At 27.6% G+C, this 16519-nt stretch overlaps 1 protein-coding gene across 1 annotated transcript in view; it reads left to right on the top strand.

Annotated features, from left to right (window-relative positions):
* The first annotated feature begins 567 nt into the window (after window positions 1-567).
* Window positions 568-16519, top strand: part of LOC127279309 (cytochrome P450 18a1) — a 28164-nt gene continuing 12212 nt past the window's right edge. Inside the window, exon 1 of the mRNA XM_051301599.1 lies at window positions 568-614. The gene's annotated coding sequence lies outside the window, so the exon portion shown is untranslated. The remainder of the gene's footprint in view (window positions 615-16519) is intronic.

Below are 16519 nucleotides of genomic sequence, written 5' to 3'. Positions count from 1 at the left end.
AGTACTAAATTTTCTTATAAAGAAATTTATTAATATCTTATACTTATATTTAATAATAATTTTTATATAATAAATATCAAGATTTTCCATAGAAAATTGACGATAGGTTATAGAAAACTGCAAATATGTGTTTCTTCAAAATATCTTCATTTGTCTATATATTTTGTATATTTCGAGCATTTATCCCAATCGATCTTAATGAAAATTTTTGGAATTCATATAGATTGATTAAAAAAAATATTCTTTATCCATATAATTGGAATTTTTTATCTTCAGTAAACTGAAATTTTTTTTATGATTTTTCAATAAATCAGCTAACCCGGAGCTCATAGAATGAAGTCAATATTAGTATGATACTCATAAATTATCTTTGTGTGTACCAGATCTTGATATATATTTCCAGAAATTTCATAGATTCAATATATATTGATATATCTATATATACTATTCACTTATTGATTACTTTATATTGAGAAAAGTTCATTGAACCTTGCTATATTTGTATATAAATTGATTGATTACCTACAATTATTCAGTTAACCAAAGGCAACAGTGTTGAACAGATTAATTCCAATTTATTTATATTATAAGAAAATTTTTCAACATTTTATACGGTAATTATTCATATTTTAAAGTTAAAAAAAAATTATATATAATCTCTTAATATTTGAATCTGTGGAATTTCACTGTCAAATGATTTGATGTCGAAATATTTTATATGTTAAATGCGGTTTATAGCTATATATAAGATTTGGGGAATTTTCATGCGAGTCGCATTCATTTATCTAAACTTACATATATGATAAATAAATGCATAACGAGCATATTAAGTTAAACGTGGGACATTTTCATAATTTATTAATTTAACCCTTAAATGTCACACTTTCGAAAAATTACATAAAGGGCATACTTGGGTGTTTGATACCCTTTGATGTGCAAGTGTTTCTCATTCAAAAGGGAATAGATATAAGTTATCTATTTAGCCATAAAATAGGTTTCAATTTTTTAATATACTTTTTTCCACTTTAGGAATTCAAAAATCATTTGGCCCAATTAACATTTAACGTAACTCTTACTTGACCAATTTATATTCATGAAAAAAATTTGTATTTCCAATTATAACCGGAGATTTTGAATTTCTTTTTGTACCGTGCACTGCCCGCAGCAGTGGTTTGAAATGAAAAAGTAGGGTTCAAAACAGTCTACAGCCTACAAATCTCTGCGCGGTTCAAATTCAACAAATTTAAAGACGCTTATCCAGGGAAATGCAAACCTTCAGAAAAAAATAGTTAATTAAAATAATATTATTAATTGTACTTTCTGAAAGAAAAAATACTATCAATTTGCAAGAAAAAATTTATTTATTTATACAATTTGCATAGAATAAAAACTTTCTGTCATATTGCTTTTACAGAATTTTTTAATAATGAATTGATTTCAATGTAATATGGATTATTTTCTTTAAAAAATGATTCTCTACAACTTCACCGTGTGGGGATTTTCAAACAAGCAAGCCGTTTCGAAAATGTGACTATTTGTTTAAAAGAAAAATTTAGATGTTTTAAAATAAATAGACATATTTTCCAAATGGCTTACTTGTTTGAAAATCCCCACGGTGAAGTTGTAAAGAATCATTTTCTAAAGAAAATTGCAATCGAATCATTTTTCAAAAAATCTGTAGTAGCGATGTGAGAGGAAATTTTTACCCTATCCAAATTGTAAAAGCAAAGAAATTTTTTAGGTTTAAAATTTTTTTCTTAAAAATTGATATTTCTTCTTTCCATGGAAAAAAGTCCTTAAACTCTATACGTTAAACTATACAATGTTAAATTCTACACAGTTTTAACTCTCCACATTTTATTTGTTAAATTCTGTACAATTAAATTGCACACCGCGTCAAACTTTAACCACGAAGTATTGTTAGGTTTTATCAAAAACTATAAGAGGGGGGCAGGAATTGAATTTTTTAGAAAAATTTAAACAGTGAATTTTTGAAGACTTGTAACTTTTAAACAGAAAGATGAAAAAAATTTGACCTCTATGTTTTCAAAAGGTTTTTTCCTGCTCTTTCGAATGGTGCATAAATTTTTTCAAAAAATTCAAAACTTGACCTTTTTTTGAAAATCAAAAATATTTTTGACTTTTTTTTTAAGTTCGGTCTTTTTTTTATTTATTTTTTTTTTTTTGAAAGTTAAAAATATGTATTTTCACTACAAAAAAATATTGAGATGTCCTTTTTTGTAATTTTCGAGATATTAATTAATTAATTAATGTTAATAAAACATGAAATATTTTACAAATAAATAAAGTTATTGCAATTCTAAAGCTACCAGTTGAAAGCTTACGAAATTCCACATCCAACGTGCCCTATATGAACTATTTTGGATAAGAGGATTTTTTATAAACAATTTCAATGTTAGCCAATTGTTTATTAACAATCCACTAATCCAAAGTATTTTATATAGGGCTCGTTGGATGCGGAATTATGTCAACTTTCATTTAATAACGTCAGAATTACGATAACTTTATTTGTTTATAAAATATGTCATTTTTTAATAACATTAAATAATTAATTAATTAATATTTCGAAAGTAACAAAAAAGGACATCTCAATATTTTTTGTAGTGAAAATAAACATTTTTTAGCTTCAAAAAAAAAAAAATAAATAAAAAAAGACCGAAGTATAAAAAAGAAGTCAAAAAGTTTTTGATTTTCAAAAAAACGGCAAATTTTGAATTTTTTGAAAAAATCTTTCAACCATTCGAAAGAGCAGGAAAAAACCTTTTGAAAACATATAGGTCAAATTGTTTTTCATCCTTTTATGCAATAGTTATGATTTTTCAAAAACTGCAATTCTCAAAATTTGGCAGTTGGATCACTTCAGGAATTTCCCTTCTTATATATCTTTATTAGGTACACTTTAAATAGAAAAAAAATACTTTATAAATTTTATTTTTTGAAAAAATATCAGGTTTACAGATATGTGATAGAAACCCTTTCTGAGGAGAATCACTTCGCGACCGGAAAGGTTTTTGCTTCAATTTTCATCTTAGAACAAACTACACGGAGAGAAATTTCAAACTATTTTCACATGGACAACCGATGCGAATAATACACTCACACACCTATGCGTAATTTACTTGGAATCCATGCCAAAATCGCATGGGTCCTTGTACAAATTGGATCAGCCGAAGCGTTTTTTGCACTACCTGTTGTAACTTGCGCATACTAAGTTCATGCGAAAATAGTTTGAAATTTCTCTCCGTGTAGGTGTTCATTTCATGACTATTTAGCTTCCTCATCATGATACACTTATACATATTCAAGATTATAAGAAGGATCACAACTAAAATAGCGATCAATTTTATAATTATTGGTAAAATGTAAACTTTATAACTTTATATATATATATATCAATCGATTCGCTTTCATGTCAGGAATACAATTTTGGCAAGAATTAATTAAAATTTCTATATATAGGAAAAAGTAATTTCATAAAATGCAAAAAACAACTTTTTTCAAAAATTCAAAAAAGTTATTTACTCTATAGATTTCAGTAAAATATGAACTTTATATAGGTTAATCAATTCGTTTTAATTCAAGAAATAAGTTTTTTTACCAAACAAAATTAAATTTACACAAAAAAAAATATTTAGAAAAAAATTTTTTTTTCAAATTTTGAAAAAATTGTAAAAAAAAATGTTGTGAATATATTCCGAAATCCTTGTGTCAGATTTTAGATATTAATGATTACAATAAGCATACAAAATTTTAGGACAATCCGTTAAAAACGTTTCTGAGATAATTTGTACACAATATTTTGTGACATACACACACATACACAAACACATAAATCTGGACATTTGCTCAGAACTTCATATATGTGTACGTCCGCATGAAAAGGTACCACTTTAGATTCTTTCATAAGGGCGATATTTGCATTAATGCTCACGCAAAAATAATCCTTATTGTAATCGAAAAAGTGGTCCGTTTTCATGCGGACGTACACATTATATTAATTCTAGATAAAAATGAGTCCATATAACCCAATTTTAAAACATCGAAAATCGTGACGAATGCAAAGCATCCTCATGAGGAAGCAAAAACAAATTTTTTTCTTTTTTTATATCTCAAAAGCTACAGAAAGACATAGGGGATTTTTTTTATTGATTTTTGCACACGTTTTATTTGTATTTAAAAATAAAATTAATTTTATTAAATTGCACACTGTTAAACTCTACACAAATTTATTTAACCCATAGACTGTAAGGTGGTTTTAGAACTACGTTGACTGCAACCGTGTGGGTTATTTTAATTATATAAATGTTAATTAATTATTTTTTTTCAAGAGGTCTGCATTTCCGTGGATAAACGTCCTTAAATAAATGTTCAGGAAAGTTTCGCGCTAAACATTTATTCAAGTGGGACATTTAAATCTTTACATAACTTTCAATAAACATTGCAATTAATTATTCCAAGTAAATATTTACTAACTTTTTAGGAAAGTTTCGGTGCTGTGGGGGTTATTAACGTTAAAAAAAAATTTTCATAAGAAAACGTCATTTCATAAAAAAAAATAAATAAATAAAAATCATATTTAAAAAATCAGAATTTAAAAAAAGATGTTGGATGAAAAAACGTCAAAATTTCGAAAAAATACTAGAATTTAGCAAAAAATAATATTATTCACCTTGCACTTTTCGGCACCGTTCACTGTAAGGATAGATCACTCGTGCACTTTTCGAAATCCGATTTGCTCCTGTAACTGCTGTTCACTTTTCGAAAGACACGAGTGACGTATGGTTACAGATTAAGGATTAAAAATTTTTGAAAATATTTTTTCACAATTAAGTTTATTTAAAATAGTATATATTCATTGACTACCAAAAAAATTCTTATTTTTTATACCCAAGTAGCGCGATATATCAACCAGATGTCACGGTGAAATCACCATGATATCACCTTGATGTCACCATGATATCACCTTGATGTCACCGTGTGATATCACCGTAAGGCGGACACTTTGACATTTTCCTGATGTCACGGTGACATTCCCCGGTGATATCACCGTGACATCTGGTTGATATATCGTGCTACTTGGGTAATAATTTAATAATAATAATTTTAATATTTTTTCCGTACGATGTTTTTAGACAGTTCGTTTGTCAAATAATAATTTTTTTATTATTTATAAAAAAAATATTTATTATACAAGTTCATGGATAACACACACGACTTCTTACTATCTGTTGGTGCAAAGGGAAACTGGTAGTAGAAAATCTGAAAATGTAACTGAACGTTTAGGTCGCTAACCTACTCTCTATTATTGGTGCGAGTGTACTTAATATGCTCTTTGTTATGATACAGAAAATTTTCAGATTGATTTTTGAAAAAATTAACACACCATTTTTTTTTCTTAAAATTATCCAATCTAGTCAAAAATTTGAAACATTAAAATATTTAAATTTTCAAACAAAAAAGAAAAATCTAAAAAATTCTTTTAGCTTTTCAAAAAGATTGAATTCTCACCATTATATTAATATTTTAATAATTTATTTAATAAATAAATTTTGCCTTTAAGATACATTACGACATAATTTATTATGAAAATGGGAGTATTAATTATTATTTGTTCTTAAAAATATTATATTATTTATTTTTTTGTCACATAGTGTTATTATGTGCATTGCTTATAATTAAGAAACATTTAAATTATTCAATTATAGAAATTACATAATCATTTATAACTAAGTTTCGAGGGCAACACAAAATATTATTCCAAATCTGTGAATGAACATAAAACATTTTATGCTGACAAATGAAAAATAATATCAACGATAATCTCGAAGAAAGGATAAAAATTTCAAATTTGATTACATTGTATTACGTAAGAGAAGATTGCCTGACCCTGTTGAACAGTGCGTATGTGTAAACTGTCAACTGACCTGTTCTGCTTACTTTGCTCAACATTGTCAAACAATACCAAATGGCAAATACTTTTACTGAATCAAATTCATTTTATTTATATTTCGAAATCTCTTTAATCTTTTTAAAACATCTTTGTTAATTTGTTTTTAATTTAAAAGCCAGTTTATTTATTATTATTAATAATTTTAAATATAGTTACGCAATGTACAAAAATATTAATTTAACACTTTTTTAATAGACGATTTTCACTTTTGAATTAATAATAAGAAAATATTTAAACTCTAAATTAAACACGAATTATTAAAATATAGATACTTACCCCCTAAATATAAGTCATAATTTGTTTGAAATACACTCAAAGCAAATAATTATAATTACACTTTTAAAATTATAAATAAAATATTTATACCTTTTTCATTAAAATTCAAAACTTATTCAATAAAACATTAAAATATTAATATTAATTAATATTCCAATATGAGAAAAATATTTTCATGAACCAATATTATATTCTGTTTCATTTTAATAATGCCTATTATTAGGAATTAGTTTAAATAATGAATACACCAAAAAAAGGATTAGTCTAAATGAAAAGACAACAAAATTAGGCCACATAAAGTTTATCATAAATAACAATTATGTTACACGATTTTATTAATTAAGTAACACAAAGACTAGACCAAAGAAAAATGTGGGCACATAAAAAGTAGAATACACAAAAATTAGTTTCAATAAATAATATACCAAATAAGAATTATGCCATGCAATAACTAGGTTAGGTCCCTAATAACACAAGATATCTTGGGATATATTGATAATATCCCGCAGATATCCTAGGAATGTCCTATGGATATCAAAAGGATCTCTTAAGGATATCCAAAAAATCGGCGGTTTGGATATCCTTTGGATATCCACAGGATATCTTCTGGATATCTCTATAGACTTTCATAAATGTCCTCCAGATATCCCATAGATATCGTCAGGATATTCTCAGTATATCTTCTGGATGTCAAGAAGATATTCTCAGGATACTGTTTTTAAAGTCATTATGAGAATATTCTGTGAATTAAATTTTATATAAATAAAATAAAATGCAACTTGTTTTTCGAGAAAGTTGTTTAATTTGAAAAATTATTAACTAATTTTTTTCTCATTCGTGATTCATTCCTTTATTCATATGCTTAATATTGTCAGAAAATAAATTGGCTTTAAACAATATAAATTCTTCCCCGCAAATAACGAATAACTATTAATATTAATTATACATTAAGTGCATGAGTTTATTTAAAAACTTTGAAAAATGCGTTTCAAATCTTCATTTAAAATAAATTAGAAGGTCATAAGATTTTTCTTTTTATTATATTATTATTCATTATATTAGCTTAACAATTTTAACCTTTAAAAATATATGTTGAGATATTAAATATCCCGTGAATATCCTAAGAATATACCACGGACATCCTGAGGATATCCCATGGATATCCTGCGATATAATATTTAATAGATATTTTTTGGATGTCTTAGGGATATCCTGTGGATATCCTATGGATGTCCTGTTGATGTCCCACAGACCGGCGGTTTGGATATCCTAAGGATATCCCAAGATATCCTGGGGACCAATATACGATATCGACCATTGATATGGATATCCTTTTGTTATGAGGGGTAATTTAAGAATTAGGTCAAATGATGATTGGGTCAATTGGTGCACTGTAAAACGAAAGGTATTAATTTAATACCAACTTTAGGTACTAAATTGCCTTTTGGTTCTATTTTAATACCTAAACTTGGTACTATTTTAGTACCTTCTTTTTACAGTGTGATGAGGCCATATAAAAATAAAAGGACAAATATAGTTTAGACCAAAAAACCCTTACAGCATTTTCATTCCGCGATATTCCTGAAATAGCTTATGTAAGATATCCCTAGGACATCCAAATTTCCGTTCTGTGCGATATTCCACGGGATATCTAAGATTTCCACGCAGCTGATAAGATGTATACATCAGTGTAAACGTTTCCGGAACGTCTTTCCAAAAATACTTAATGTAAATCATTTGTTGCAATGTAAAGGTATATTTACCCACACAACAAAAGGATATCCCACAAAATGATGGGATATCTCTAGGATATCCAAATTTCCATCCCATGGGTAACCCGTGCTGCTCTCTAAATTTGAATCAGCGATAAGTATACCACTGGTACCAATCAGCGGATATACGCTGAAAAATCAGTGAAATTCCACTAATTCATCAGTGCATATTAGCTGATTGGAATCAGTGGTATACTTATAGCTGAGAATCAGCGAGATTCCGCTGATTTAAATTTAGAGAGTGTATATCCTTAGGGATATCTTATACTATACAGGATTTCGCGCAGTATCTGAGACGGGATATCTCATAGAGATCCAAAATAAATTGAGATTTTAAAATTTTTTTAAATTGAAATGACAAAATTATGAAATGCACAATTATAATCATAATACATTTTTTATTAAATTCTCTTTCCATCAAATGTATAAATATAGCTTTGCCAGGCAACAAATGATTTCCCAGTGGGCACACTTGTTCCAAAGACATCCTGAGGATGTCTTTTTGCGGACGTCTTTTGAACTTTGATTAAAGACGTTTTTAATTTGGCCTCGTATGGTATATATTAATAACGTGAATAATATGTCTGAAGTACGTCCAAAAAAGGTTCTATGTCTGTTTATAAAGATGTCTTTATCATGTCTAAAATACATCTTTTTCAGATTTTGAAAATAGAACATTTTCCATAAAAATAACTTTTATATTTTATTTTCTAAGTTCAACGTAAACATTAAAGTTGCTTAAGATGAATGTTATAGAAATTTTTTAAGTTCGACTCATTTCATTGACAAATAAGTTCGTAAACTTTGTAAAGGCCGGATTTTATCTGTCTCCGATGGCTCAGATGCTTAAGGCATAGAGTTTGAACCCAATGTATCGCGGGTTCGATCCCAGGTCCGAGAGGATTTTTTCATTCCTGATTTCTGTATAAACGTGTAAAAATAAAACAAAAATCAAAATTAAGTCAAGATTTAAGTAAGATAATAATAATTAATGTGTTTTAACTTAAAAAATAATCTAAAAAAAAAATTTCTAAGTCCTAAAGACGTCATTTCCGAATGTCTTTTAGACGTCCTTTTCGGATGTCTTTTAGACGTCTTCTGGCCAGACATATAACGTCTTAAAGAAGTCCTTTGTATGTCTTTATGGTGTTTTCGAGAAATTATCATCAATGTGGCACAGAGCAGAAATTTGGATATCCTAAAGATATTCCTGGGGTATCCAAATTTCCATCCCGTGGGATATCCCTGGACTATCTCAGGGATATCGCGGGATGAAAATGGAATATTCACGGAATATCCCATGCTGTGAGGGTATATATTTGATGGAAAGAGAATTTAATAAAAAAGTATTATGATTATAATTATGCATTTCATAATTTTGTAATTTCAATTTTAAATAATTTAAAAAGCTCAATTTATTTGGGCTAGTGTATATGAGATATCCAATGTGAGATATCCCGTCTCAGATAGTGCGGGAAATCCCGTATAAGATATCCCTGGGAGATACAGCACGGGTTACCCACAGGATGAAAATTTGGATATCCCATCATTTAGTGGATACGGAGAGAATTCTGTGGTGATTATTATACGAAATATAACCTAGATTAATCATATGGAAGAGTCGTAGCGACTTTTGCTTGAATTCAAGTGCAATTCGCCAGGAACCTGACTTATAATAGCACTGAGTTCTCCTTATAAAAATTACTCGAACTCCAACTGATATTTAGGAGTTTATACAACACCAGCTACCAAAAGTGTGCCTACACTCAGAAAAAAATTCGTTTGAAGCAACCAAATTTTGGTTAAATCAACAAAATAAATGCATTGATATACAGTTAACCAAACATTAGGTTGCATAAACCAAACGTTTATTTAGCTGAAATAAATATTTATTTGAATTAAACAAATTTTGTTTGAACTATATTTTTTCTTATTTTAATTTCTGTTCCTGTTCAGTAGGGTTGAACTAATTCTGATTTAAACTAATATTTATTTCGTCCAATTTTGAGCTAATTTTTCATTTCATAATTCTTCCCACACAACAAAAAGATATCCCAGGGATATCCCACTAAATGATGGGATATTCAAATTTCCATTCCGTGGGTAACCCGTGCTGTATATCTCAGGGATATCTTGTACGGGATTTTCCTCAGTATCTGAGACGGGATATCTCACATTGGATATCTCATATAGACCATCCAAAATAAAATTGAGGAATTTATACATCACAAGCTAACCGGCGTATAGGCACACTGACGTACACATGTAAACATGATAGTATATGTGCATCACTGTGTATACACGAAAGTTAGCTTATGTTGTATAAACTCCGCCTGAATATCAGTGAATGTTTAAAAATCAATTGGATTTGCTTGAAACTTGTTACTCGGGGGTTTTAAGGGTCGCTGATTACAAATAAGACATCAGATTTTTAAAGTTCAAAATGACGGATCCAATATGGCGGACAAAATTTAAAAATTGATTGGATTTGCTTGAAACTCGTTACTCGGGGCTTTTTGAGGTCGCTGATTACGAATCTGTCAATAGATTTTAAAAATTTAAACTGGCGGATCTAATATGGCGGAAAAATTTAAAAATTGAACGGATTGGCTTAAAACTCGTTTTAAAATCTGATGTCAAGTTCGTAATCAGCGACCTCAAAACCCCCCCCCCGTAACAAATTCATATTTTTTTTTATTTTTGATATCGGAGTGGTTTCCAAAGTATTTTCGTCCTCTGAACACGATTCTGGCACCCAAATTTGCTTAGCACGTCAGAATTTTGAGAAAAGAGGGGGGTAAAGACTCCAAAAAAGTGTTATCAGTATATTCTTAACTTAATAAAATTTATTTCACTCAAAATCCTTAAGCGGCGTTTTTGTGTTCAAATATATGTATGAAAATGTTTCGATCACACCATAGATTGACATGTTTAAAGCAAAAATGCAGTTGTGCCTTTCAAAAATGTATAAATTTAAATGAAATCACGATTTTTAATATCATCTTTAAATTGTTGCCACAGGAATACAATTAGAGGCACATCATTGAGGAAGATCTTAAAATTTTTGTTTTTTCATCACCTTTTAAGAAATGCATTGAACTTTTATTTTTATCCAACGCCGTAATAGATTTTTTCATAAGAAGACGTTCAATTGAATTTTTTTAAAAAGTGCTATCACTCAATCAAACCTCCGTATTTTTAGTTTTAGTGGTGGCACACTAATGGGATAGTGAAATTTTTTTTGATAAAATATGTCTGTTAGATATTTCCATAGTAGCTGAAGTGATGTTTTACACGCCGTAAAAATAAAAACGTTAAGAATATAAACCTTTCAAGAAATTCAAATGAAATTTAAACATTTTTTCACTTTTTAACTTATAAAACTAATTGTCACATAAATATTTTGTTCTAATACTGTACATAAATGTTCCTTTGTATATAATTTAACAAAAAATTGATACTTAAAGTTTTAATTTAAAATAATTCAGATTTTTAAGTGTTCGATTCGAGAATCACAAAAGTTAAAAGTTTCGTGGATTTGCCCATAAAAAGTATAGATTTGATTTAAATTTAAAGAATTAATGAAAGTTAAAAAATCAAAAATTCACATTTTAGCTATAAAATTTTGTTTTTTTTTAAATTGAAATGTATATATGAAATAATTTTATTCCTTGCATGAAAACGAATCGATTGGTATATATAAAGTATAAATTTGATTTAAATTTTGAAGAATTAATAAAAGTTAAAAAATCCTAATTTCACATTTTAGCTGAAAAATTTTTTATTCTCAAATGTTTATATTATTATATTATTTATGTATGTTTATTTTAATGTTAATGCTTTTTCAACGAGGAAGCAAATTTTTTTTGCTGATCGTTAAGAGGAAGCAAAATGTTCATGTAATAAACATCTGAATTTACAAATTGTTTAAATTTTTGTCAGCCATATTGGATCCGTCATATTGAATTTTGAAAATCTAATGCTATATTCCTAATCAGCGACCCCAAAAACCCCCGAGTAACGAGTTTTAGGTGAATTGAAGCGATTTTCAGAAAAGTCGTCCGCCATATTAAATCCGCCATTTTGAATTTTAAAAATCTGACTTCATATTTGTAATCAGCGACCCCAAAAACCTTGAACAAAGTTATGACTTTTTTTATAAGTAATATAGTTTAATTAACAATAACAATTTTGTTAAAAGCATCAAAAATTTAAAATTGCAATTATCTCAAAAACCTGACGTGTAGTACCAAAATGGACTGTGCGGATTCGAATTCAGCGTTAAAATTTATTTTAGGAACAGGTCTTCGTTACTCGGGTTCAAAACTGTGTATTCCTGTGCAATCACCACACAGAATTATCTCCGTATAAATTGTTTTTAACTTTTGGCTATATATAAATAGGGGAGGGGACCCTAAGGTGGTCACCTATTTTTTGAACGACTGTAGTTTTCAATCGGAATTACATATAAGAGTCAATGATACATCGTGCATAATACTTCTTAAATGATTTTAATATAGTTAATAAATAATTTTGTCAACTGAAAAAAGTGAAATGTAACATATATATTAACATATTCTTGTTTAACGCGTTTTATATTATTATATTAAAACATTTTAAACTTTTAAAAATAGATATTTTTTTGACAGTAATGAGATCAGTCTAGACATCAGTTTAAATCGTCTCTGCATTGATGGGAAGTAAGTTGCAACGTTTTGGAGAAACAATATCGCCATATGCAAAAAAAGCTCTCTCCCCGTCTACGTTTGAAACTGAAAAATAAATAATAATTTGCAGAGATTTTATCACATAATTTCGAAGTGATTTAGTAACATTCCTTTTACAATGTTAGGAACAGGATCTTTTTTCAGCTTGGGTTCATGCTCTAAACGTACTTTTTCAAATTATCCTTGAATACGTTGTACACAGCAAGAAATTTGAAATTGAACCATTGTTTGCCTGTTCTAAAAATGTTTTGATAGAAATTTGCCTTGATGGTTTAAAGCACTATCACAAAATTGTTTTTTTTTATGTGCGATTCTCAGTTATAATGTTAAAGATTAAATTATACCAAATGAAAATAGGTTCAATTGACGATTATATCAAATAAAAATTATATCAAATGGAAATTAGTTCACGTAAGAATGAGGCCCAGAATTATACCTGAACTTTATAGAAAATTTTTTTTTTCAAACTGACCATTTTAGAAGAAACTCTTTTTTTAATTTTCATTTTTTAAGGTTAAAAATTCATTTAAAAAAAATTTATACCATTGAAAAGCTGGTAAAAAAAATCTACAAAATCCATATTTAACAACATTTTTTTGGCTTGTTTTAAAGGAACTATATAGAACTCATCAAAATATGCTGTGTTACATAAAGGCTGAAACTTTTACCCCAAAAAGATTTTATATTTTTAAAAATAAATTAAAAATATTTTTTATTTGATTTTGTATCTAATAGAACTAAAGTTTGTGTAAACATTTAACGTGATCAAAATTTTGACCTGGGTCACTTCACGTGGAATCCCTCATTAGTGGAATGTTAATATTTTTGTCTAGAATACTCATAGATTATATAGTTTGTGATATAATATAATACGTAACTCGAAAGAAATTTTTAAGGCGACTAAATATATATTTTTAAGGATACTACTCTAAAAATATAAGTTGTATAAAGATTACTCAAAAGTAGAAAAAATGGGGACACATGGGCATTTGTGAGTAACATTTAAAATTATTTTGCATATTCATTAAAACAGTCTTTCTCACAGGATTTTCTAAAGATAGACCAAAGAGTAAAACAAATGTTAAACTATGTTTATTAGTATTATATTATACAAATAATAATAATAATAATAATAATAATAATAATAACAATCTAATATTATTAAAGTTTTGAGAATTAATTGATAAAATGATAGGAATATTACAAAAAAATTTTTAGTCAAAATTTTTTGAATGTTGCAAGAATATATTCAGCAATGTTGCAGCAATATTAAAAAAAATACTGCTAAAATATTTTTCCGTTTAACTACTTTCACAAAAATTATACCTCACTAAAATTCTGGTAAAAAACAATTATTTATGTTAAAATATATTATACAATATTCGAAAGAAAAAAGTAAATAAAAATTCCAATTGAAGAAAATTTTAGCAATTATGTTGTGTGAAGTAATACCAGGTATGTGATTTTTTATACTTTATTAATGAATAAACTTGAGTACAAATTTAATGATTAACATCAAATAATTACAATAAGCGAAAATATAGCAAATATAATAATAATTAAAATAGATAAAAATAAAAACTCATAATAAAAATTAAATAAACTTAAAAAAAATGTGCACGTGATGAAATTGATTTTTTTTATTTTCTTCAAAAACTTGCAATTAATATCATATTTACATTTGAATACTCTTCATTATCTCTTTTGACGATTGGTCCTTCAGTAGACAACTTTTCCATTCATTTCGTTCAATATCTGCGAATACAAAAATTATTTTTTTTTAGTAATCTATAGTTAAATATACAATTAAAGTTAAAAAATGAATTGAGAAATAGCAAAAGTTAATTATTGAATTGAAGTAAAGCATTTAAATTAATCATTTTAATTTAAATTCCAAAAATTTCATTTTTTATAATTTTAGTATTAATTGGTGTTGAATAATTAATTAAGAATAAGCTAATGATTTGAAGTTTTGTTTACTTATTTAATTTAATAAAAAAACATTAATGCCTTGTCATTTTCTTATTTTTGCAGCGTTGTTAAGATTAACAATTTTTTTTATCCTTACACAGATAGCACATAAACTTGCGCAGCAACCTTGCGGCAAGCTTCAAATGTCCCACCTGAACCAAGCTTGCATGGTCAGCTTACCGAAAGATTGCTCAGTAATCTTACCGAAATATTGCAGTGTAAGGTTACAACAAGATTGTACCATAAGATTATCGCAAGATTTCTCAGTAAGCTTGCACGGTAAGTTCGTATCAAGGTTAGTGCAAGGTTGCCAAATAACCTTGCTTTAAACCTAAAAAAAAATTTTTTTTAAAAATGTTAATTAGACGAAACATTAAAAAATAATTTTTAGGTTAAAAATAAGGTTATCTGGCAACCTTGCACCAAACTTGCTAAAAGCTTACCGTGCAAGCTTACTGAGCAATCTTGCAGTAACCTTACACTGTAATCTTTCGGTAAGCTTATCATGCGAGCTTGGGTCAGGTGGGACATTTGAAGCTCGCGTCAAGTTTGCCGTGCAAGGTTGGCAATATTGCGAGGTAAGCTTGCCGCAAGTTTGCTGCAGGCTTACGTGCTATCTGGGTACTTACCGAATTTCTGAATTTTTTGTATTTACAAATTTCATTTCTGCAAAAAAGTAATTATTTTGTTCAAATTAATTTAAAAATTAAGTTTTTTTTGGATTTCATAATATTATAATTGAGCCACCGCGTACAGTAACCGCAGTGCGCTCGGGCTGTCTGGCCCAAGCGCAATATCTACGTCGAGTTGCGCGGTGTAGGCCAATTCTAGTGTTCTTATTGGCCAAATCTCGTTCCCACCACTCAATTCGTAGTAGATATTGCGGCTGGGCCAGACTGCCCGAGCGCATCTGCGGTTATTGTACGCGGTGGCTCAATTGTTTAAATGTTTAGGCCAAAATTTTCCAAAAATAATTTTATTCTTTTTTTCAAAATTTCTTTTGATAAAAAAATATAATGTTTCTCATTTTTCTCGACGTTTCTATGGTAGCCACCATCATTTTCAAGAGATTACAAGATCTAGAAACATTATTTTGTATAATTTTAAGTTTAAATTTATAAAGAACAGTATAAAAACGTAAGAGTACCTCCGTTGTAAAGCATGTTTTTAAGTATAATTATAATTAAGAAACTGTATATACAGTTCTTTACTATAAAAATTGTCAAAATTTAATTCAAAAGATTAATACGAGAAATAACGGTCATTTGTGAATTTGAAATTTTTTTTATTATTTAATAAATTTGTTTAGTTAAAACTGTTTAAAACACCTTGATAAATTTTACTAATATTCTGAATGTCACTTTTAAAATTTATAGATTTTTTATAATGTTAATCATTTGTAGTAAACGTCTTTTATTTTCATTTTTATCAATATTTAAAATTTTTAACTTTATTGAAGTCAAAATTATGTTTATTATTTTTTACATGTAAAGATAAAGCTGTATTATTAATGTCGATATGTGTTCTTGTCGATCTTGCATGTTTATACATTCTTCTTTTTAAATATCGTTTTGATTCTCCGATGTAAACACAATTACACTGTTAAAAATGTTTGTAGTTTTAATATACATAAAGTACTTAAATTTAAGAAACTGGTATATTAGAGTGTAATTCATATACAAAGTATATTAAATTTTGTCACTGAAAAAAATTCAAATAAAAAAATTGCATTTTACTCAATTTATACATGTTCTTGTGTACAAAATAAGGTTTTTATTAATAAAGCAAAGTAATTTCTTTCA

This window comes from Leptopilina boulardi, unplaced genomic scaffold, assembly GCF_019393585.1.
Source record: "Leptopilina boulardi isolate dan_hultmark-lab unplaced genomic scaffold, ZJU_Lbou_2.1 LbouV2_214, whole genome shotgun sequence".
Classification (NCBI taxonomy): Eukaryota; Metazoa; Arthropoda; class Insecta; order Hymenoptera; family Figitidae; genus Leptopilina; species Leptopilina boulardi.
The sequence above is the reverse complement of the archived record's forward strand: the minus strand, read 5'-3'. Positions and strand labels throughout refer to the sequence as shown.